Source organism: Felis catus, chromosome F1 (assembly GCF_018350175.1).
Source record: "Felis catus isolate Fca126 chromosome F1, F.catus_Fca126_mat1.0, whole genome shotgun sequence".
Lineage (NCBI taxonomy): Eukaryota > Metazoa > Chordata > Mammalia > Carnivora > Felidae > Felis > Felis catus.
The window spans coordinates 17,078,755-17,102,357 of NC_058384.1; the positions used below are offsets into that span (position 1 = coordinate 17,078,755).

The 23,603-nt window shown below is 47.6% G+C and overlaps 1 protein-coding gene across 1 annotated transcript in view; it reads right to left on the reverse strand.

Annotated features, from left to right (window-relative positions):
- Positions 1-23,295, reverse strand: part of KIAA0040 (uncharacterized protein KIAA0040 homolog) — a 41,600-nt gene extending 18,305 nt beyond the window's left edge. Inside the window, exon 1 of the mRNA XM_019821658.3 lies at positions 22,911-23,295. The gene's annotated coding sequence lies outside the window, so the exon portion shown is untranslated. The remainder of the gene's footprint in view (positions 1-22,910) is intronic.
- Between the last annotated feature and the right edge of the window lie 308 nt (positions 23,296-23,603).

Genomic DNA, 23,603 nt, shown 5'->3' on the forward strand with positions numbered 1-23,603 from the left:
GTTCCTAGGCACTGTGGATACAGTCACGAATAACTCAGATATGGTCAAGCTATTTACTTTCCATGAGGAGAAGGGCAAAATATGTTGTTAGTACTTTAAGGAAATAATTGGCCTGGCCTGTGTGGAGGTGACTTTGAACGGAGATCTGAAGAATGGCAAGGATCCAGTTGTGTGCAGAGCTTAGGAAAGGGCCTTCTGAGGGGCAGGACAGCAGGGTTAAGGCTCTGAAGGGGGAAGAGCTCAGCTGACCCCAGTAGAGGAGGAGGCCGGTGCCCAGGGGCCTGTGAGCACCCAAGGTGAGGCGTGGATTAAGCTGGGCAGTCCTGGCAGTGAGTACAGAGGACAAAAGGTGGAGAAGAAAAGAAAGGGACCTGAAAAGTTCAGACGCCCTTTTCTTTGTCCCCATTGTTGTCACATTTGTCCCATTTCTCCTTCCTCCAATTCATCTTTCCAAAGTCTGGAAGTGGTCATGTCCCCCTGCTTAGCCCCTCTTTGACTCTTCATCGCTTGCAGGATAATCATAACTCCTTCGCCTCCTATCATCCCAGGCTCATCTCCTACCACCACCCTTATTACTACATTTTCCAGAATTCTCCCCAACACTCCTGCTCCCTCCCATTGTTATGCTTCGGCACATGCTGTTCTGTCTGCCTGGAGTGTCTTCTCACCTTCTTCCCTCTGTCCGTTCACGGGAGAGCTCCTTGTCCCTCAAGCCTCCTCTGGGGGGGAGGGCCTTCTTCTGGAACTATCAGCTCTCCACTCCCAAGCTTCCCCACAGCAATTTCTTTCTCTTCTGAGTTCTCACCGGGCCAATATCCTCCCATAGTTCTTATCTTACTATATTATAATTATTTGGGTTTTTTTTGAGAAAAATTATAAGAATACAGAGAAGTACAAAAAGTCATATGTAATAATATTTTATATGCATATATTAATATGTATGGTACTTGTTGACTCTTTTTTCTCACATTCACTGCAAGCTCCTGTATGGCAGGGATTCATACTCATCTGTGTAATCTCACACCGTCATTCAATGTCTATCACACAATAGGTGCTAATAAATATTTGGTGAATGAATGATGTCTTTCAATGCCCAGGCTAAGCAGGAGACTGACTGTATCCATGGTTCTCCCAGGTAAGGGTGGAATTGTGTCGCCTTCCTCACGTTTTTACGTTGAAGTCCTTACCCCCAGTATCTCAGAATGTGACCTTAGTTGGACACAGCACTGTTGCAGATGTAATTAGTGAAGATGAGGTCAGGCTGGAGTGAAGTGGGCCCAGAATCTAATGTGACTGGTGTCCTCCATAAAAAGAGGAAGTTTGGACATTGAGACAGACATGCACAGAGGAAAGACACCGGGAAGAGACAGAGAGAGAAGATGGCCATTTACAAGCCAAGGAAAGAGGCCTGCAACCCATCCTTCCTTCGTGGCCTTCAGAAGAATCTGACCTTGCCAACCTCTTGATTTCAGACTTCTTGCCTCCAGAACAACATGAGACAGGTACATTTCTCCTGCGTAGGCCACCCAGCTTGTGTGTTGCTATGGCAGCCCCAGGAGGTTAAGAGGTCCCTTTTGCTTCACCCCCCACTTCTTCATCAGCTGGTCCTATGAGCTCTGTCTCCAAAATATGTGTCCAATCCAGTCACTTCTCCCCATTCCAAGATGAGGTCAACATCATCTCTCACCTGGATTACCGCGACAGCTGCCCAACCAGTGTCTGGTTCTCTGCTTCTGTCTCTACAGGCCGCTCTCTTCACACACGCCAGATGATATCACCCCCCAGCCTCACACCTCCACTCCCCGCCTGGCTTCCCAAGGCCTGCAGAGTAAAGTCTAAACCCTTAACATATCCCACAAGTGCCTCCTTCATCTGGCCCTGCCTCCTCTAATCTCATCTTGTACCCCCTTCTCACTCACAGGTCCTGGATGCACCTTACTTTAGGACTGTCCACTCCCCTCATGAACTTCTTTGCCCCTTTGGTACATTTGTTCTCAGATCTTGGTGTGATTGACCACTTCATAACACTCAGGGCTTACCTCAAATGCATTTCCAGTCAAGTGTAACCTCAGTAGGAGGCTTTTTTAACTAAGAAGCCCAACCCCCAATCAACCTCTACCACGCCATCCTGTCTTACTGCCTTTGTAGTGTTTCCCACTCCTAAATTTCTCATTCGATATATGATGCCCTGGTCACTTTATTTACACATTTATTGACTGCCTTCCTGCATTAGAAATGAGCCTAATGAGAATAGGGCCCTTGCCTGTCTTATTCTGTTTGGATGCTCAGAGTCTGGCATGTAGTTGAATGAATGAATGAAGTCATGCCGGCTAACCCAAGTGTCCCAAAGGAAAAGAGATTTTGAAAAAAATGTTAATCACTCAGCCCTGGTCATTAGGGAGAGAGACAAGGAGCAATGAAGAGCATAGAAACATGACCATCAGTCACATCTGTGGCCAGACTTTGATGACAATTACCCACCATTTAGCTCACAATCCAGCCACATTCTCCAGCCAACTAACTCATTTAAGGAGGAAATAATGATCAAGAAAATTTTATATCACTGAAAGCAGTTGGGAATGTGTGTGGGGGTGTGTGCTTTATCAGCTCCTATATTATCACCTACTTTCCTTTTGCTTAGTTACAAAGAGCTCATTGTAGCTGGGACTTTCTGATAACAAGGGATCCTTTCCTAATTACTATATGCTCTATTTCAGGTTCAGCAGAAAAGACAATTAAAAAGCTCCATTTCACTCCAGGTTCAAATGAGTCAATCTTTCAATCAATCAAGTATTAATTAAGCGATGCCAGGAAATACAGGGGAGATAGAAGACATTCTCTCTCTACTCAAAGATGATACCAAGGAAATAATTAGAAAATAATTTAAGAACAATGAAAAGAGTTTAAAAAGGTTTTCATTTGGGCTTTCTCTGGCTTTCTGTTAGGGAATGCCTGGAATCTTTAGCCCCTTTATTCTCGTTTGCTCTTTCTCTTCCCTCTTTCCTTCTTTTTCTCTCTTCTCATGGCTAATTACACTGTCTCCAAAGGGTCCATGCTGTAGACCCCTAATTAGTCTTTTTCAGTCACCCCTTAGGATTAGATACCAGCAGTCCTGTCTCTCTGATTCTCTGAAAATTCCAACTGTGTTAAATGGATTGAATATCATATCTCTAGCTTGTTAGCAAGTCAACAAATTCCTACATATTCATGTCCTTGAGATCACAAGGGAATTTTCTGATTTTTCTTCCCCTAAACTAGAAAGCAGACAGAGAAGGATTTTGCCCTCCTCTGTGAGGATTCCACTGGTGTGGAGTCTGGGCGGCATTCACTTAAGTTCTTTGATCTTGGTGTTCTGTAAACAGAGATGTTAGCACATTTCTCAGAGGGCTAGACATTTTTATCCACTGTGCTACATCATCTTACCTTCCATACCTAGCACAGTGCCTGGTAGACAGTGGGCTGGCAATAAGTATTTGTGGAATGGATGAGTGAATGAATGAATGAGTGAATGAGTGAATGAATGAATTGTTGGGAGCAATAAGATATCATGTGTGCAAAGAATGTAGCCCTAAGTACACTTCACACAGGCAACAGATCACCTTAAACCTTAAATTGCCTTGAGAACCATGCAGCTCTGTATTTATGATACTATTCATATTGTGTGAAATGTGAAAAACATCTCTGTGTGAAAGACTTATTTTGGAGGTGCCTGGGTGGCTCAGTCGGTTAAGTGTCTGACTTCGGCTTAGGTCATGATCTTGTGGCTGGTGGGTTCAAGCCCCGCGTCAGGCTCTGTGCCGACAGCCCGGAGCCTGGAGCCTGCTTTGGATTCTGTGTCTCCCTCTCTCTCTACCCCTCCCCTGCTTGCGTTCTCTCTCTCTCTCTCTTTCTTTCTCTCTTAAAAAAAAAAAAAGACTTATTTTGTTCTAACCAGAGGTTGGTCAGTTTTTCCCTGAATGGATTTAAAAAGCGAATTAGCTTTAGATTTAGTTAGATTTAGATTCCTGAAGAATCGGGGCAGACACATTCACCTTCTTCCTGCTTTCTTGAGAATTTGATTTCCATTCATTTCCAGCTGCCTCTCCCGCTTTCAGCCTTTCTGACCTCCTGGATCTAGTTTCTTAGGGGTGCCTTGTTTTGTCCATCACTATCAACTTTCACCTGCTCATTCAGCTAGAATGCTCACTTGTTTTTCTTTAACTGGCCTCTTTTGACATAGATACTTTAGGAGGCCAAAGCTGCAAAACAGAGGGTTGGCAAAATGTCTTATCACCTTTCACAGAAACAGGGGGTGATCTGTTGTATCAAAAAGTCACCGTCTCTTATATTCTAAGTGCCAGGACTCTGGAGGTGGGTCTTTTCATCCTCGGGACACAGATGAAAAAACTGAGTCTATCAGGGATTAAGTAATTTGCCCAAGGCTACAGAGCTACTAAAGTCAGAAGAGGTTGGACTCTGGTCCTATCTGAGTGTGAGAGGATCCTGCACGTGACCACAAGGCTGTACGGCTGCCATCCTCAGGTGACGCCTTCCACCTCTGGACATTCTCTTCTCAGCCGAGGGGGTGTTTACTGAATCAGTCATCCATCAAATGTTTGAAAGCCTGCCATGTGTGTCACACCCTATGGGTACACTCTTGACTGATTAAGGTGTCTTCTGGGTCTTCAAGGAGCTCATGTTTTAATAGGACCCAAAATGTAAGAAAAGGAAAGGAATACAATGCGATATCACATACGACAGCGGGTACCCCAAAGGCATAAAACTCCTTTGAGTGCTCGCTGGCAGTCCAAGAGCTATAACCAACCCATAGGCACTTTCATTATAATTTTATTTTTTCCCCTCCTCTAACTTCATGTACAATTACCAATTTTTAGCTAGTCCCCAGATTTGGCCACCAACCTATCCTCCTGCATAGCCACAACCTGCTGGGGCTTTAGAAGGGCCTGTGTGTCCTCCTTAACCCCCATCCCACAGCCTTCCCCACCCTGCCAGCCTCACCCAGTCCCGTCACTGCATTTAAAGCCTGCGGGTCCCAGACTACAAACTGCCTCTGGAGTAGGGACTAGATTCCCTAGTCTTGCACGGTAGTCTACGTAGGGGAGAGTGAGGCAGGGGGCTTGAAAAGGAGAGGTGAGGACAAAAGGCAGAAGGCAAGCTGCCCTTTCCAGCTGAAACCACCATTTTGATCCACTGACCTTGGTCTTTGGCTAATCAGACAAATAATAAGGATGAGGGCTGTCTGCAAGAGGAGTTAATGCGTCTCAAAATGTTCCACGCACGATACAAAAGGCCGGCAGAGGGGTGCAGTGGAGAGAACATCAAGCTGGGAGCCAGAGGACCCAGTTTTAGTCCCGATTCAGTTGTCTTCCAACCCTCTGACCTTGAGTGAACCAGTCAGGCTTTCTGAGCCCTCTCCTCATCTGAGAAATGAGGCCAGGAGCTGTCCCAGATATCTCTCAAGATTGTCGTGGAGAATAGCCAGGCATGTGAAAGAACACTGAGAAGGGAGGCTTGCAATCGAAATGCAAGGATCAGACTGGAAAGCTGAATTAAAGCTCAAGTGAGAACCCCTGAGCTTCCCTTCCTGAGGCAGCCCTCCACCCTCCCAACCCTGGCCCCATCCTTCCCGAATCAGTCATTAGGAGCTGTGTTTCCAGTTTGGAGAATTTACAGGCATACACACTGACAACACCCGCATTTATGTTTGCTGCCTGAATATATCTGATCTGACCACATCCTGGTATTAGTGCTAATAAAACCTGTAGCCATAGTTACTGTGAAATACCTGGCTTACTCAGCTCCCATTTTCACTTGCCAAAACTATTTGGTACACGATTTTGGAGCCAATCTTTGTGGGTGTGGTAAAGCACATAGGTACAGTTTTATTTTTGGAAAGTGTGAGCTTGGGGTCTGAGGTCATCTTCAAGTTCGGGGCCATTGAGGAGGGTGGTGCCTTGTCTGTCCTCCAGATGAAGGGAGCACTTTGTGGCTGACCCCGGCAACAGGCACTTAAGTCCTCAAACGTCACATCCTCTCCGGGGGAGAGGGTGTTTCTTGAAAAAGCAGGAAGACAATCCAGCACTTGTGTGAATCGGGGTCTCCCACACAGGTGGCAATCAAAAAATAGGCCCGAAAGCTGCGTAATTCTCTTTAATATTAGAGAACTTAGTGTTCTCACACCTCGCAGCCATACCTGCATGACGGACTGATTCAGTTTTCTCGGTGGTGGGGCAAGAGAAGTTTATAGGCTAAAATAGTTGAAAACTAATGGGGTGGCAAAAATACACAGTGATGCAACTCAAAAGCAGTACGGATATGATTTTATTTTCCTTTCCATTTTCTCCTTTCATAGGATGTTGACAGAAGTTCAGGGCAATTAAAAGTCAAAAGCTACCTTACCATAATATTAAGGCTTAAAACATAAAGGCCGAGTCATAGAGGGAGTGAGCAGAAATAGTCTCATTCCAATCATAACTCACCCCTGCGGAATGCACACTGTGGAATATTTCAGACTCGCCAGGCTTTGGGCCCCAGGCTCCTGCCCGCAGGGCGGGGTATACAGAGGCACTAACCCTCCTGGAGGGCGACCTTCACTTCCTGTCTGCAGGGGCTTAAATCTGCATCCCCAATGTCACGGGGAGAATTGTTTTTTTGTTTTGTTTTTTGTGTTTTTTTTTGTACAGTTTTGCTAAATAATTCTTGGTGAATGCAGAGTATGTATGAGTTTCCTCATATATTTATAGAGCACACACTCAGGCAAGTGGCACCCTCTTCTTTTGATCCAGATGACATTTTCCAAGTCTCATCAAATGCGGCTTGGGTGCCTCTGTGCAAATAGATTGTTACTCCTAAACTCCCGTTACAGAGAAATTCTGGAACCGACGATGGCTTCACCCCACACCTAATCCTCTCAATTTGCCTGCCCTCGCCCCCAAATGTCTTTCTCTCCGTCCCTGAAATGCCCTCCGTAAGGGAGGCTACAGGTGCTACAAACATGTCATTTGGGAGCGTGGATTTAAGACACTGGCTTAAGCTGCGATTGTTGGAGAGGGGTGGGGGGTGCCAGTAGATACTACGGCAAGCGCATGCGCACAGACACACCCTTCCCTTGGCTCCACCGCCACCCTCCTTCCCATCCACCGACTCTGCTCCATCCTTGCCTGGAGACCTCAGAGCTTTACGGAAGACAGCGGGTCTCCCGGAGCGGAGGACTGGTGGGAGAGACCCTGGGACTCAGACCTTGTCTCTGATCTCTCCACCTGTGTCCTCAGGGCGGGGCGGCTTGCAGACTCCACACCAGCTTTTAGGCCTCATCTCCCATTAGCAGCCCAGAATACATTAAAAAAAAAAAAAAATCAGACCAACTCTCAGAGTGTCAGGGTCTTGAAGAAATAGGCCATTGCGTGGAAACACTTTGATAGAGCAAAACGACCTGAATGTTTGGCCATGCCTCTGCTGGTGAGAAAGGAGGAGAGGGCCCCCCGGGATAGGAGCCGGCTCAGAGCAGCCAGAGAGGGGGGCAGGGGTCCTTGTAGAGGAGGCAGTTCTGCTCCTCAGTGGAAAGCCTGTGGGGCTCCAGTTCTGGCTTTGACTTTTAGGTGGTTTTATTTATTTATACTCCTGTAGGTTTGCATATGAGCTGAATTCTTGGGAGGAAGACAGACTGAGAGCGTAGGGGAAGCTCCTAGATTGTGGTATGAGAAGTCAACTCACATTCTCACTTGTGACTTCGTGTGCATCCTTGAGAAGGTCATTCAGTTGTTTTGGGCCTAAGTTTCTTCATCTCTAAAATGGGGGCAAAATCTGGACAAATACTCAAGAAAGTGATAATATGTGTTGCCTCTGTGAAAGGACATTGGGGGCAGAGCTGGGAGACTGGCTTTTGTCTCATTCCTTTGGTACTATTCTGAAGGCTTGGTCACATACACATACTTTCTGAAGGAAACGAGTAACTAGCAGTGGACCTTGCAGGGTCCTGAGGTCAAAGTAGACAATGCATGTGAACATGACCCTAGGCTCTTAGGAACTGTACAAATATTTAGAGTCACAATTGCTATCATTCCAGGCAGATGTAGGGACATGGCAAAAAATATCACACCTCAATTCTTCCAGGTAGTGCGTGGCTTGAAATTCTTGGGAAATTTGCTCCCATGCTGGGAAGTTTTCCTGCCCCCAACCCAGAGTGGATGGATGGATGGATACCACCCCTACCCCCCTTCTCCCCCAGGGGAGAGGGCTCTTTCACCTGCTGTGCAGTGGTGCTGGGAGACCTGGATCCCCCGTGTGCCCAAATGACCCCTGCTTTTCAAGGGCTAGCCGAGCATGTCCACCCTGCCGAGCGAGTTCTGACAAGCACATTCCATCCTTTGCCAGGAGGCAGTGGGGCCTGGCTGCCTGGTGGGAGCTGCGGGAGTGGTACCTGCCTCTATGACTGCCCTGTGACTGACCCCTGGCTGGGAGTGGGGGTGGGGAGGTTTATACAGAATGAGTGCCAGTCTCCCTTAGGCTGTTTACTGGGTCACCATAATAAAAACCATGCTGCAGGCATATCGTTCTTTGTATATGAAGAAGCTAATAGAACTAACAACAATGATTTCCATCAATAAAACCTGCCATTTGAATTACTTTTCCTGAAGTAGCACGTGGGTTTCATTTCAAGAAACACTAGTTAAGGAACTACTATGTGGTCAACTTGGTGCTGAGGGGGAGCCCAGAAGTGTAAGAAGGTTCCTGTCCTGGGAGAGTTCATGGAACATCGAACGCTGTTAGGTCCTGCCAGACAGTGCGGGTCCCTGCCTCCCCGCGGCCAGACCACAGGTTCCTCCCCTCTAAGATGGGAAGGTAATAATCACACTGACATCATCACCCTCAGCCTTGCTGTGGAAGTCAGACAATATACAGGAGAGTTCTTTATAAGCTGAAAATGCCCTTCCAAGTATAATTTTCAAAAATAATCATGGCAGTTAGAGGCTAAGATAAATATCAGAAAATGCCAAAGTGCACACACAATCAGGAAGGAGAGGAATCAATGTTGCCTCAGGAGTTAAGTGGGAGGCTGCACGGCAGAGTCTGAGGTCAGATGGTGGGAAAAGGGGAGCTGAGGTGAGCTGGATAGGATGGGAAGCCAGGGTGCAGGTCAGAGGCCAGCACATGCAGAGTTTGGGCCTGGGGTAGCAGTGAAGAAACTTCCCAAGGAAGAGTGAGGACCGAGGTAATACAGGCAGGGCTGGTGAGATTACACAGGGCTTGGAAGGCTGAACATTGGTTTGGTGTAACAGGTGCCAGCGAGGCCCTGAAAGCTGGCGAACAGAAGAGACATAGCAGCGTCACTGTTTCAGAGGCCACATACTCTTAACCTGATCCCTCTTGTAATTCCAAGTGTGCCTTGGCCTGAGCTGGCGGTTATACAGCAGCAAGCCCCCACCCCTGGGCTCGGGGCACTCTGCCCTAACCAGCCAGGCTCAGGAATCACAAACCTTACAACTAAAAACACAAATTTTATTAATAGCGCTCTTGCCTCCTTACACAAAATCTGATTATGAACTGAAATGAAGTATTGTCAACCCAGTCGGAAAGAAACTACTATTTATCTCGTGATCCTTTGGGAATGCAGGCAGAGGCTAAAAACCCTGATGCAGTCACTTCTCCAGTCTTAACAGATGCCCAGATGGGCTTGCTTTTACTTATGATTGGGGGATGTCTGATCGAAGACCTTGCCCTCATAACACATGTTAATGTTTTAAGGGCTTCTGCAAACATTTCTTTACTCAGTCTACCATAATGTGAGGAAGGGAGAATTTCTCACCCTATCTCACAGATGAATGACCTAAGGAGAAGAAATTTGTTCAAAATTTGTTTAAAATTGCAAAGCTTGTGGGCTACCTAGGTGGCTCAGTTGGTTAAGCATTCGATTCTTGGTCTCAGCTCAGACCATGATCTCACAGTTTTGTAAGTTTGAGCCTCACGTCGGGCTCTGTGCCGAGCCTGCTTGGGATTCTCTCTATCTCTTCTCCATCCCAGCTCATACTCTCTCTCTCTCTCTTAAATAAATAAACTTAAAAAATAAAATTGCAAAGCTGGTTAGTGGCCAAGGGCAGAGAGGGTTCTAGTCATCTGGTTCCCCAGTGCAATGTTGTCTTCACTACATTAACTTCTACAAAGCAACAAGAGAGGAGCTAATAATGGCAATTCGTCACTTCTGCGGTTTACTCTCTCAGACTCCCTGAGATTTATGGTCCCTCTCTTGCTCTGGGGCCTCTACAAGCTTCTCTGTCTGGAACCCCCCAGCTCTCCCCTAATCCCAGTCCAAACGCTACCACCAAACCTCCTGACTTCTGTTCATTTACATCTCAGAGAAATGTGGGTCCCCTTGGGAAACCTTCTATGACCTCATTGATGTAAGAGCCCCTGCCCGGTACCCCTCACTGTCCTTACACTGCTACCATAGCCCATACCTGGTTGAGGCTAATTGTTTATTTAATCACCTTTATTCCTTTCTAGACAGAATCTATTCCCATCTAGCATCCCCAGCATCTGGGACATGTTTGCTTTGGGAAAATACTTGCTGAATTAATAAATGGACATTTTTATAGATGAGGAATCAGGCCCACCGAAGTTAAACACCCAAGGGCTCACAGATGATCAAGAATGATGTGATAATTCTTCTTCCTCTAAATACCCAGTGCTTGTTCCAGACTGCCATGCTGATTTCTGGGTTCACACACAGCACTGTGGTCAGATGGAAGAAGATGCTCTGAAGAAAATCCATCAACGGGATTTTCAATATTCTGGGTCTGGAGAACTCTTTCAACCTGAGCTCAGAGTGTACTTCCATGCCAGATACTCCTGGGCATTCCCGAGTATCGGCACACTCTGCTGGCCTCTTTTGGTGACTGGCTATTTCTGAACCTCCAGTTGGGCTGTAAGTGCAAAGAAACAGCGATGATAGCAGTGACAGCTTTCTTCCAAAGATCGTCGGCCTCAAATGGAGATTGCACTTGTTCTCACAGGGCACCATATTGAATGTCATGACCTGCCACCATGCTCTGGAAAAGCCTTGATTAGATGTCTTTCTGACACGTCTTGGTGTTCATGAATTGATACCATTTGTTTGGTAATTTCTGGTTGCTGAGCCGACTGAGTAGAGTATGCGTGTGTGTAGCAACTCACTACATACATCACTGTTATTACTGCAAAGGTCTCTCCCTGTTTCTTCCTAGAGGGAGGAACTCCCTTGGCTCGCTTTTTTCTTCCTTCCCTGAGCCTTCCAATTGAGGCTGAGGGGGCCAAGAGCTGCCATCTCTAGTATCTGCAGCGGAGCAGCAGACGATCCAACTCAGTGCAAGTATGTTGAGTAACCACTGGGTGCCTGAAGCCCTTCTCTCCGTTCTAAGGCTTTCCCAGATAATGCTGCCTAGTAAGAAACAGAAACCTGCCAACTACCTGGGTAAGGAACTCCAAACTGAACTAAAGATGTAGACTGTGAACTCAAGGAATTTATTTTTTGTTGGGGGAAATGGAGGAGCATGAAAGAAGAACGACGAAGCATGACTAGTTAAGTGTCCAAAGGGAAATGCAAACACATGGAAGCAGCCAGGAGGAAGCTGTTAATTCCAGTGAGAGATCTAGGCAAGGCTTCACAGAAGGGGTGATCAGGGTGGGCACCTACAGGGAGAACAGGATGATTAAAATGTAGGGAGAATGGGAGTAAAGGGATTCCAGCTGCTCTTGAAAGAATCTAATCAAGGTGGCCCAGATATGGAGCCTCCAACCCCCCCCATTACCACGGCAACACGCCAACAACTCATTCCAGCCCGCCCTTCCTTAGAGCTCTTCCGGGCCAGCCACTCCGAGCTCCAGTGGGTGCCATTCCAGCGAGCTGCCTGGCCCAAGGTGAGAGTTCCTCGGGGTTGCGGCCTGAGGAGGAGGGCTGCCTACTGGGAAACTTACTCTCCATCCCACACCTCCTCACCTATTATGGCTTGAATGCCCAAGGGCAACGCTGGGGGTGGCCGATGATGTGCTGGGCCCAAGGACCTCCAAAGGGTTGTTTTCCAAGTTCAACCACGAAGGCAGATTGTTGTGTAAGAAAACTTGATGTGGCTTGTGGGTTTCGGCCTCCTTCCCTCTCCACTCCAGACTTTCCACTCCAGACACAATTTATTCCTTTCCATATTCTTTAATTTGGTACTACTACTGATTTCAAATCTGGAGTCACAAGGTAACCAAAGCCAGTTCCAGCTGGCACAAGTTCAAAGGGATCTCTCTATCTCTCTCTCCCTACACACACACACACACACACACACACACACACACACACACACTTAGTAGTTAGCCTACCCCTGTAGCAATTCTGCTAATGTTTAATTTTTTTTAATGTTTATTTTTGAGAGAGAGAGACAGACAGACGGAGTATGAGTGGGGAAGGGGCAGAGAGAGAGGAAGCCACAAAATCCGAAGCAGGCTCCAGGCTCTGAGCTGTCAGCACAGAGCCTGACACAGGGTTTGAACCCACAAACCGTGAGATCATGACCTGAGCCAGAGTTGGACACTTAACCGACTGAGCCACCCAGGCAACCCAATACTGCTAAACATTTATAGAAGAAGGTTTGTGGAAACCAAGTGGGATTTTTGCCCAAGCAGGCCAAACCCAAGCCACAGGCTGCAAACTGGAAGCCCTTGAGGTAGATATGACCAGAGACCAGTGACTGGATTTCTAGTTTCACATCACATCCTGCCCCCACCCCCATGCCACCTGCGTTACTCTTTTGGGTAGACCCATCTGGATGGAAGCCTGCCCCTCCTCCATTCACTAGCTGTCTGACCTCAGAAAGTCCTCAGCAGTAAAAACAGGGTAAGAGTAGAATTGGGGTCATAGGTCCACTGTGGAAATAGGATGAGTTAAATAATCTGTATAACGTGTAAAACAGTGCCTGGCACAAAGTAAATGTTCAAGAAGTGTTAGCTTTGTCCACCAGGCCCTGGAGGCATTTGAGCTTGTGATCCCCGCAATGATTCAATGGTGGGGGGTTCAAGGGTGCGGAGGGACACGCAGGCCACGGTGTAGCATGGAAAAGCACCCCTTGCTATTTCTGGCAGAGCCAGTGAGGAACACTCTGGCCTGTTAAACTGTGCAAAGACTGACCTGTGTGTAGCCCCTGCGGGAGAGGGGTGACAGAAAGGAGGCTCTGGTGGCCTGGGGGCTTTTTCTGGAATCCTGGTTTATATAGAGATCTGTATCTCTATGTCTTCCCCCCGCTGCTGCCTCACCTGCCTGACAACTAGTGGAGATGATCGTGTGCTCTGTACAGATGCTGTGCTACGTCTACTTTCCCACGTGACTGTATTTGAGCTCTCTACCTGAGAGCTTTTCCTCTAGGAGTCCCCACTGCTTAGTGTTAGCACATAGTAGGTGCTCAGCGTTTGTCGAATGGTTAACAAATCTAACTGGTTATGATTTTGGAGGATGGAAAAGAACCAGAATTAAGAACGCCTGTGTGAAGGCTAAGGTGTTATCTCCTCTGGGCCCAGGCGCCCACACTCATCACTGGCACTGGAGCCCTGGTATCCCTATGAGCTTTGCACAGGCCTCTGCAGGGCCAGGCCATCCAGGGGCATAGCAGGTGGGGCTACAGCAGGTTGAGGGGTCCAGGACCAGGGCCTGTGCGGAACAGGAAGGTCTTGCAGTGGGTGGAGCCCAAAGCAGTGGTTTTCGGCTTAGGCAAGTGGGTCAGAGCCTGGACAGCCAACCGGCCAGGGATGGAGGAGGTGGCAGAATGTTGAGAATGGTGCGGTCTGGGCGATGGGTGAAGAGCTGGTGGCCCTCAAGAGCAGAGATCCCAGGACAGACTCTAATCCCAGGGAAGAGGCTGTTTCTCCCAGGTCTGCATGAGAGGGGCAGGCTTTGCTCGCAGGTGCTCACAGGTTCCTAGACGGAAGGTAGATCTGGACTTGCTGTTTTTTGGGTTTTTTTTTTTTAAATTCCCTGTGGCCTCTAGTGTATATAGTGTCACGCACACACAGAGTTTTTGAGAAATGTGTACGGAAATGCAGCTAGACGCACACTGGGACTGTTTCTGCCTTCTAAATCGAGGCCTCCAAGCCTCCTAAGAGTTTTTTACAATTTTCCTTTTGCAAAGAGGAGCTGAAGGTGCCTGGCCAAAGACAACTGAAGGCGGCCAAATCTCACTGACAATCTCCAAGACAGAGGAGTGAGAATTACCAACTGGGGGCCTGGGGGTGGGGGTGGGGAGGGGCGAGTCTAGATCTCTCCCCATGAAGCTGCTGTTTCTTGTACCTGCTGGCTGAGACCCAGCATGGCCATACGCTAGGAGTCTCTGAAGCAACAATACAATCTCAAGGTGAATGGACAAATTTTGATTTTAGAAAGTGGCTTACCGGGTTCATTTAATTTCTTCTTTAGAATCCCATGCAACCCTAGGGCCTCCTCACCTGGGCATGCCAAGATCTCCTCATAATGCCCTTTGCACGACTTCCCGCCCCTCCCCCCACCCTTCCCGTCTTCTCATGTACGTGGTGCCCACGCAGTTATCACAGAGAACCACACAAGCCATTGTAGGCCTTTTCTCACCTTCTCTCCCTGATGCCCGGGCCATATCTGAATTGGGAAAGCCTATGAGTTGAAATGCAGGCCCTTTTTGGAGTCGTGTTAACAGGGTGACAGGGGCTGGATGTTCCAGCTGCAGAAGCACACGTTTATTAACCTGTGTTTGATGAGCAGCTACCATGTGCCAGCGACCACGCAGTGGGAATTTAATGACCAGGTGGTGGTGCCCAAGGGTGATGGTGGAGGGTCAGACCTTACCAAGGGTCACAAAAGTTTATACATAAAATAACACACTTCGATCTTATCTCTTCTGGGAAGTCTGTCACCTGAAGCTGGGCTAAGTGGTTTCCCTCTGGGTCCTGTGGGTCCCTGTTGTGACACCTCTCATAGCATTTCCTACACTGCGTCGTAATTGCCTCTTTATCTATCCATCTGCCAAAATAGACTGTGAGCTCCTGATGCATTATTAGTGACAGCTGCAGAGTTTCTTTGCAGGCTAGGCTAATGGATGACCCTCTGGAGCCAAGGGAAGAGCACTCAGCTTTCAATAGAGACCTCAGTTTCCTCATCTGTAAAACAAGGAGAGTAAGTGCGCTGTCCTGAACACTAAATGAGAGGAAGTAGATGACGCATTTAATGCAATGCCCGGCACGATGCAGACTGTGCTCCATAAATGTTGCTGTTGTTATGTTAGTGACTTCCTACTCAGTCATACCAAGGAGAGTTTATCGTTTGTCCAAACAGTTTCTTTCTCAAGCAGACAAATAACCTCATCTCTAGGACAACAAGGAGCAGAGTTTGATATCCTTCATTAAAGCATAAGATCAAAGGTAACAAATAAGAGACTAGGGATAGGATAGTATGCTTACTTAATATGCATATTATCATCAAGAAAGGATGTTGATCAAAATGTGGGAAAAGGCAAAACAAAATGATAAACATAAAATAACCATATGATTCAGCAATTATACTCCTAGGTGTGTACCCCAAACAACTGAAAACAGGCACTCAAACAAATCCTCGTACATGCACGTTCACAACACCAAAAGACAGAAACAACCCAAATATCTATCAACAGATGAATAGAGGGGCACCTGGGTGGCTCAGTCAGTTAAGCGACCAACTCCTGATTTTGACTAAGGTCATGATCTCCCAGTTTGTGGGTTCGAGCTCTGATTCAGGCTGTGTTGACAGTGTGGAGTCTGCTTGGGATTCGCTCTCTTTCTCTCTCTCTCTCTGCCCCTCTACCCCACTCTCTCTCTAAAGTGAAAGTAAATAAATAAATAAATAAATAAATAAATAAATAAATAAATAAAAATTAAAAAATAAAATAAAATGGTTAATTGTATGTCATGTGAATTTCACCTTCATAAAAACTTGGGGGGGAGGTAAAGCAAAATTTCTTGAAAGCTCATAGATGGTAAATGGAAAACAATGATATAGTTCCTATTATTAATTGTTTAAGATGTATAAAATGGCATTGATTCTTTTTTTAGTGTGTATTTATTCATTCATTACAATACCAAATGTTGAATGATCACATATTTCAATGGTGGAGATTCCTTATTGAAGGAATACTGTTTTTTTTTTTTTAAGTTTATTTATTCATTTTGAGAGAGGGAGAGAGAGACCGTGTGTGAGTGGGGGCAGGACAGAGAGAGACAGAGAGAGAGAGAGAGAGAGAGAGAGAGAGAGAGAGAGAGAGAATCTGAAGCAGGCTCTAGGCTGTCAGCCCCAACGTGGGACTCAAACCCACAAACCATGAGATCATGACCTGAGCTGAAATCAAGAGTCAGATGCTTTACCAACTGAGCCATCCAGGCGCCCCAGGAATAATGTTTTTAAACCACTGAAGACTTATTCCTGGAAAATGTCAGTCAGGAACATCAGACCTCCTTCCCCATGTGGCACATGCTCTGTGACTGAGTCCCTGTCCCTTGTCCCAGACAGGGTGGAGGGAAGACTCAGTGCCTCTGTCTGGAAATGAGATATTCCTTCCATGGCCAGCTGTGAAAATCTGTGCCATTTGTCCATTGGAAACACAGTAAAAATCATCTTTTCCTCAGAGGGGTCAATAATATCCTTGTGAAAACCTATGAAGAGCATGGTAGTTGGAAATCAGCAAAGTATCCTAAGGCACTCAGCACATCACTGTCTTTTTTCTGAATGAGGGAAGGCTCTGGGCCAAGTATCCCACAGGGCAGGAACTGAGTTTCTAATTCAGAAACCAGGAGAGCACTGGGCAGGTCATGTCTGGACGGTGTGGGGTGCAAACGTATTCCCCTCTCCCAGAGGAGGTTTCATTTTGGGACAGTGTGGGTCACACATGTGATGAGCCTGGAGGTTTTACTCTAGACCACCGCTGTGCTGTACTGGCAATTGCTACTCAGTAGATGGTGGGCCTTGGGTGGGAGGGAAAGGTTCAGGTCAGGAGTAGAAGGCGGAGAGAGAAGGGAGGGTGCGAGCCTCAGTCATTTACAAGAAAGGGGCTCCATGGATGGGGGAAGTCTGCAGGGCTGGCCTTAAGAGTGGTGTGTTCTCTTTCAGCTTTGCTACTTTTTGTCACATCGTGTTGAATAAACAATTGCGATGTGCTCATAAAACAACCTGCCGGTGTGGGGGCGGGGGGGGGAGGGGGAGTGTAGCATGACAGTCAAATTGCATGCCTCAAATTCTTAGCACCACTGTTGAACAAATGGCTACTGAGAGCCTAGCATGCACACTAGAAATCTGAAGGAACCGACAAAGGTTGGGTGAACGTGTTTTCTCCCAGTCCCGAATCATCAGGAAGGTTACTTTGTCCTATATGGTTCCTGGGTGATGTTAGGCCACTGGACACGAGTGGCCCGATGGAGCCTCCAGGCTATGGCCAGGGCTTTTACAGCAGAAGAGCTTCTGAGAGCCCACACTTTGTCCCACTGGTGGAGCTGCAGAAGATTCTAAGATTAGAAACCAGGGCCAGAAGGGCAGACTCAGATCCTCACTCAGGTTGGAGAGGGAAAAACAGGTTCCTGACTTGCACTGAAGCATTCTCTTCTCTTTCCATGGGGGCCATGGCCGCATGCCACGTAGGCTAAGACGTGTCCACTGTGCACCATTCTGTTTCCATAACACAGCGGCTAAGACAACTTTGTGTCCTCCATCGCTTCTTTCACTGACCTTAGCCCCAGTTAAGGGGTTAACTTACTTAACCAGCTTCCGTACCATCTCTAAACTTGTGTACCTTCTCAGGATAACCTGAAGACTAAAAATACTATAACATGCAACTACCCTCCTTGCCGTTATATTTTTTCCCTGTCTTCTGCCACTTTTCTTTTGTGACTCGCTTGGGAAACTAAAGAAGTTGCTGATGCACTTTCCTGAAGCCTATCCAGCTTGAAATCAGGAGTGTATCTGAGGAGAATAAAAGTCAACTGAAAGACATCCTAACGGGAAGAAACTGTAGATGGTTAAGAGCAAAGGCAAGTTCACAAAGGTTTACAATCACAATCTTCAATTTTGACCAAGAACAACAGCGATGATTAGGATTTCTTTCATCTCTTAGCAACAAACTCCATGGAGCAACTTGCTTACAATCGTGGGAGCAAGTCTTTTGCCAGGGGCTGGGATTTGGTTTGGACACTGCTGTGGCCCCGTGGGAGTTGCCCCGAGAAAGAAATCTTGTGTTTGCGTGAGGTTCATTTTGGAACCAGGCTACGTTGAGGCCCACTCATGTCCCCAGGCGGTGCTCTGCTCGGATGGCGCAGGCCCATGTGGGGGGAAAAGTCAGAAACCTGAGCTGGTCTGTGGCCCTGGGGACTGCCCTTCAAAGAATTGGCTGTTGATTTTCCTCTTGCCGCATAAAGAGGGAAAAAGTCTATCTGCCTCTGTTTTCTCTCTCTTACAGTGCCCGTGATAAGTCTCATGAGCTTTTGTTACTCACCCCGGAGCCTTTCTCATGGAACGGGAAAGAGTAAATCAATATTGGATGTTTAGTGTTGACCTGTCCGATGGTCTTGAAACCATCCTCACGACAAGGATTTTGACACCCAGTGCGGTCCCCCTTTTTTGAGAGGTGTTTGGGAATTTTTGAGAAAACGTTAAGGACTGACGTTGAGCAAACAGAAGTGTTGGGTATGGTACGGAGGTGCCTTAAAAGAGGAGACCTGCCCCCATCTCTGGAAGATCTGCTCCTGGTGGCTGGAGCCTGCTGGAGGCTGCTTGGGGGAGGGCTTAGCCTTCCAGCCTCTTCATTCTGCATCTCTGCCAGTGTTTGGGTGCCTGAGTGTGAGGTCCAGAAGGTCCAGGTGACGGAAACCCTAGAGAGTGTCTGCTGTTCCTGAACAGAGAGAGACAGAGCTTGGGTTCTGGTCGCTCCCTTAATCAGCTGTTGAGCTGGGGACACACTTCGCCTCCCTGAACATCAGTTCGCTCACCTGTGAAGTAAGGGGCGGGGCTGGCTTATTTCAAAGTGTTTTTCCATTTGAAGTTTTTGAGCCTGTGGTTATTTTTTTCTTTTGCTCATCAACAGCCATCCCTTCTCAGAAGTCTGTTTAGTTGAAAGTTTGGGTGTCGGCTTTACTGTGTTGGACGACGTTAGGGTTCCTTAGTCGGGACAGAAGAAAACCACAGATACACCTAAGCCATGAACCGATGCTCAGATTCAAGGTCAGTGCTGGTTTAACCAGCACCTTGGTGAGGATTGGAAAGAAAGCTTCCTTTCCGAGTGGGCCCAGTGCAAGTGGGGCAGATCCGTGGCCCGGTAAGTAGAATACTGGCTGCTTTCAGCCATGACCTCCCAGGAATCCTTGTGCTGTGCACGACCTGCATAAACATTCACTTCTTTGGGCTCTGGCCACTGTAGGTAAGGAGTAAAAGGAGAAGTAGCCAGAGTAGATGCATGCCATTCATATGACGGAAGGAGACTTTTATAATTGCTGCCTTAAAATATTTCATACAGTTAAAAAGCTGCAAGTCTGGGCTGAAGATCCTCCCCAGATCTTACACCTACACAGTTCAGGGTAAGTTGGTAGCTTCAAGAGGGAAGATTAGTAATAATAATAAAACAACTTACATTTTTATAGAACCTTGCAATTTATGGAGCACATTAAATGTAACTTTCTTTTTCAATTTGATTCTGATTTCTGATTCAATTTGCCCTGGTGAGTAATAATTATTCCCATTTCAAATATAAGGGAAACGAAGCTGGGAAATTCAAAGACTTGTCCAAGGTCAGCTAATAAGTGGTCAAGACAAGAATTGAATCCATGTCTGTCTACTTCCAAGTTCAAGGTTTTTTTTTTTTTTTCCTTCCACACTGGGTCACATAATTTCCTGATCTGAGCCATGGCAGTCAGACCTCAAGTACTGTTCAATAAGGGTTTAAAATTTTCTCTGGCAAAGTCATCCTTCTTGTTTTAATGATGGTAGGACTCTCCCACACAGGTGTATTACTAAACTTGGGGTATGTGTTCTGGAGAGGTCTTGGCAGATCTCACAGTTGAACTAGAGTGTTCATTTTTCATATGATGAAGTGATTCCTAGGGATTCACTTGTTTGGTTAAATGCATCTGTGTGCCACTAATGCAGGGTCGTCTCCAACATTTTAGAATTTTAGGTATCACCTGCAAGGCATCCTGGGAAGGCCTTAGAAGTCTAGAGAGTCACCGGCAAGTCACCATATGGTATAAAAATAGTATCTCCAGGCCAATGAGTACTGGCCAAATCCAAGATTCTTCAGTGTCAACATGGTCTCACGGATAGCGTTATAACAGGCTCCTTTAGCCACCCTTCAACACTGCTTTTATGCAAGTCAGGGATAGTTAGTTTTTTTTTTTTTATGCTTATTTATTTATTTTGAGAGAGAGTGTGAGTGGGGGAGGGGCAGGGACAGAGGGAGGGAGAGAGAATCTTAAGCAGCCTCCACACTGTCAGCAGAGAGCCCGATGTGGGGCTTGAAGCACCAAGCTGCAAGATCATGACCTGAGCTGAAACCAAGAGTTGGACGCTTAATCTACTGAGCCACGCAGGCGCCCTGCTGCCTCCATCTCTCCCTGAGCCCCAGACCTGAATAGCCACTGCCTACCAGAAATCTCCTGGGCACCTCCTGGGCATCTCTTGGGTACATCCGTCCTAAATGTGTGTGAAGTGTTAATTGCCACAATCCATTTCTCAAGTCCACTGCTCCCTTAGTTCCTATGGTTTCCATTCTGGACATCACAGTGCACCCCCCCAACCCCAGCTCCACACCTTATAATCGTCCTCTTTTCCGCTCACTCCTCCTCTACCCTGTTCACTTGGTCAGGATGTACTTTGACTCTAACTTTGTAAACATCACTAGCATCCATTCCCTTCCTTTAGTTCCCGCTGCCATGATCTTAGTTGAGGTCCTCCTTATCTCTGCCTCCCATCTCTCCAAGCTAGCTTGCATCTGGCCTTTAGTTCTCTTTCCAAACACAAATCTGACCACACCCTTTCTCTGCTTAAATACCAAAACCACGACTTCCTTAGTATAGTAGCATAAGTCCCATTACTCACAGTTCCCCCAACATGCCCTTGACTTTGAATAGATACTCTTCCCGCTGCCTGAAATACCCTTTCCCTAATCACTCCTAATCATTTCCAACACCTTGCTCATCCATCACTTCTGCAGTGTTGACTTCCAGATAATTCCTAGGGGAGTTTATCACTCTCTCCTTTGGGTTATTTCAGTGTTCTGTAGCTACTGTTACTGTAATGTGTATTATTCTGAACCATATTTGTTTCTGTGTCTCGTGGCATTTACTAGATTGTGGGTCCTCAAAAGCAGAAATTATCTCATTACCTTTGGATTCCAAGGTCCTGGAACACTGCCTATCACACAGTAGGTACAGAAACTGCTGCAGGAATGGGTGGGGAGGGGAATGGATGTTCACCCCTCTTTGATGAGGTCAGTAACTTAGCTCGCTGGGTGCCCATTATTCCCTTGAGTTAAGTATTCAGAGAAACGGGCAGAAATCATTCTGACTTTATTCTATAGGCTAGATATTGACAAAGCATGGAGGCTGGAGAAACATCTGTTCTGTCATGCATTCCTCTCCTCTATTGTATCTTGGGTGGGAATGGGGAGCCAGAATTTCAGAAGAAATGAAGGACTTGATCAGATTTTCCTGGACAGCTGGCCAGCACTGGGCAAAGGGAAGGCACATCAGACTAGGAGGTTGATGGTAAGACCCTTGCTGAACTCTTTGGGTGGAAGTTGACAAACCGTTTGTAAAAGGGTTAGGAACGAGATGCATCAGTGGTGCTTTTCAGACCTGTTCCTTAGAACTCAAGGCTCTCCCCATTACCAACCGGACTTCAAAATGAGGGCTCCTTCAAATTAGCTTCAGATTCTTCCAAACTTTAGCTGAGTGAATGAACTGCACCAGCTTTGAAGGAAGGTGCTGCTGACATGCTCAAGTGCATTTACTGGCACCACCCCCTATCCCCCCTTCCCCTTCCTTATTGAACAGAATCTGAGAAGCAGTCCTGCAAGGTAGCTAGAATGCGGGCCGCCAGCATTCTTTGTGAAATTAGGGCAATTCTTGTCTGCTTCGGTTTCCCTTTCGGTTAGGCAGGACTGCTGTTCCCACCAGCAAAACATCTATAGTTTATTTAACTCAATCACTACACAATGTATTCCTGTGAAGCTCTTGGAAATACTAGGGAAACAGGTCTTTTTGTGTCCTTTACCTTCATGGGTGGTCTGGGGGGATGGGGTGCTGGGAGTAGGACCATTTAGAGACTCAAAGAAATTAGGAAGCAATCTGTGTCACAGTAAATCCCCTGGAGGCTTGGAGACTAGCAGCCAGGTTCCCACTCCACACCTGGCTCCACGCCATATTTTCGTTTTGGCCAGTTTCTTAGCCCCGTTGAAAATTTGGCTTCACTTAGCATAATTTAGAAACATCTAAGCCTGAGTGAGTTTTAGTGGGTTTCAGGCCTTGACTTTTTTTTTCAGTAGCAAATAGAATGTCCCCCGGTCCCAAAGCTCCTACTGGCAGCTTTGTCAACTGGAGTAAGAGAACTCCACCCCAACCGCCACCCCCAACCCATGTGGACTCAGCCCAGAAGCAGATGTCAAGCTGCTGAGAATCCTCCCAAGAAGGGAAACAAACTAGTACCGAAGTTGTGAAGGGCCAAGAGGCTATTTAGAAACGATCCTGGAATCTCACTGATCTCTGGGGCTGGTCTCCTCCTTGCAAAGAACGAAAGTGAGCGGGAAGTTCCCTTCCAAACAGAGGGCAACTTAAAACACACACACACACACACACACACACACACACACACACACACACACACACACACACACAGTCTGACACACATACACAGTCTGGAGACTTACCTCGCAGTCCACCGGAGGGCTTCCTACAGGCGCGGTGGCGCCGGGGTCTGGCGCGGCCCGTCTGACAGCAGGGGTCCCGGCGGAGGTCAAGGTCCCTGTGCGGAAGCCCGCCCCCCTGCGGAGCCAGGTGCGGCGCGGAGGGGTAGGTGGGGGCCGGGCGCCGCGCGTACCTGCCCTCACCGCGAGGAAAGCCCCCTGTGCGTTCTTTGCCCTCCCGAGGCTGAAGCCTCACATTTCTGAGGTTTCGCTCCAACTCCGTCCTGCCCCTGATGTCAGAGACACAACTTCCTGAATCAGACGCGCCCTCTCTCCCGCCGCCTGGGCTCGGCCCCAGCTCCCCGCCCGGGGCCCACAGACCGCTGGTGCCCTTGGACTCGGCGCCCCCGCCCCGACGCGCCCTCCCCCCGCGGCCCCCGCCCCGCCACTACGTGTGGGTGCCCCACCGGTTCCGGAACACGCCTCCTACGGGACGCGCCGCTCTCCTCCAGAGCCGGTCCCCAGTCCATTTCTCAGACGCACCAGGTTCCCGGGGACTTGAGAGGATTCAGGGATTCGGGGTGGTGGTGTTGGGGGGGGGCGGGGGGAACTTGGGCTGCTGTGAAGACAGCCCAGCGTTGCCTAAGGGAGCGGCCTTCTTGGAAGGGGGGGTGGAAGGCATCTGGGAGGGAGGCCCTGGGACAGACTGGGTGAAGG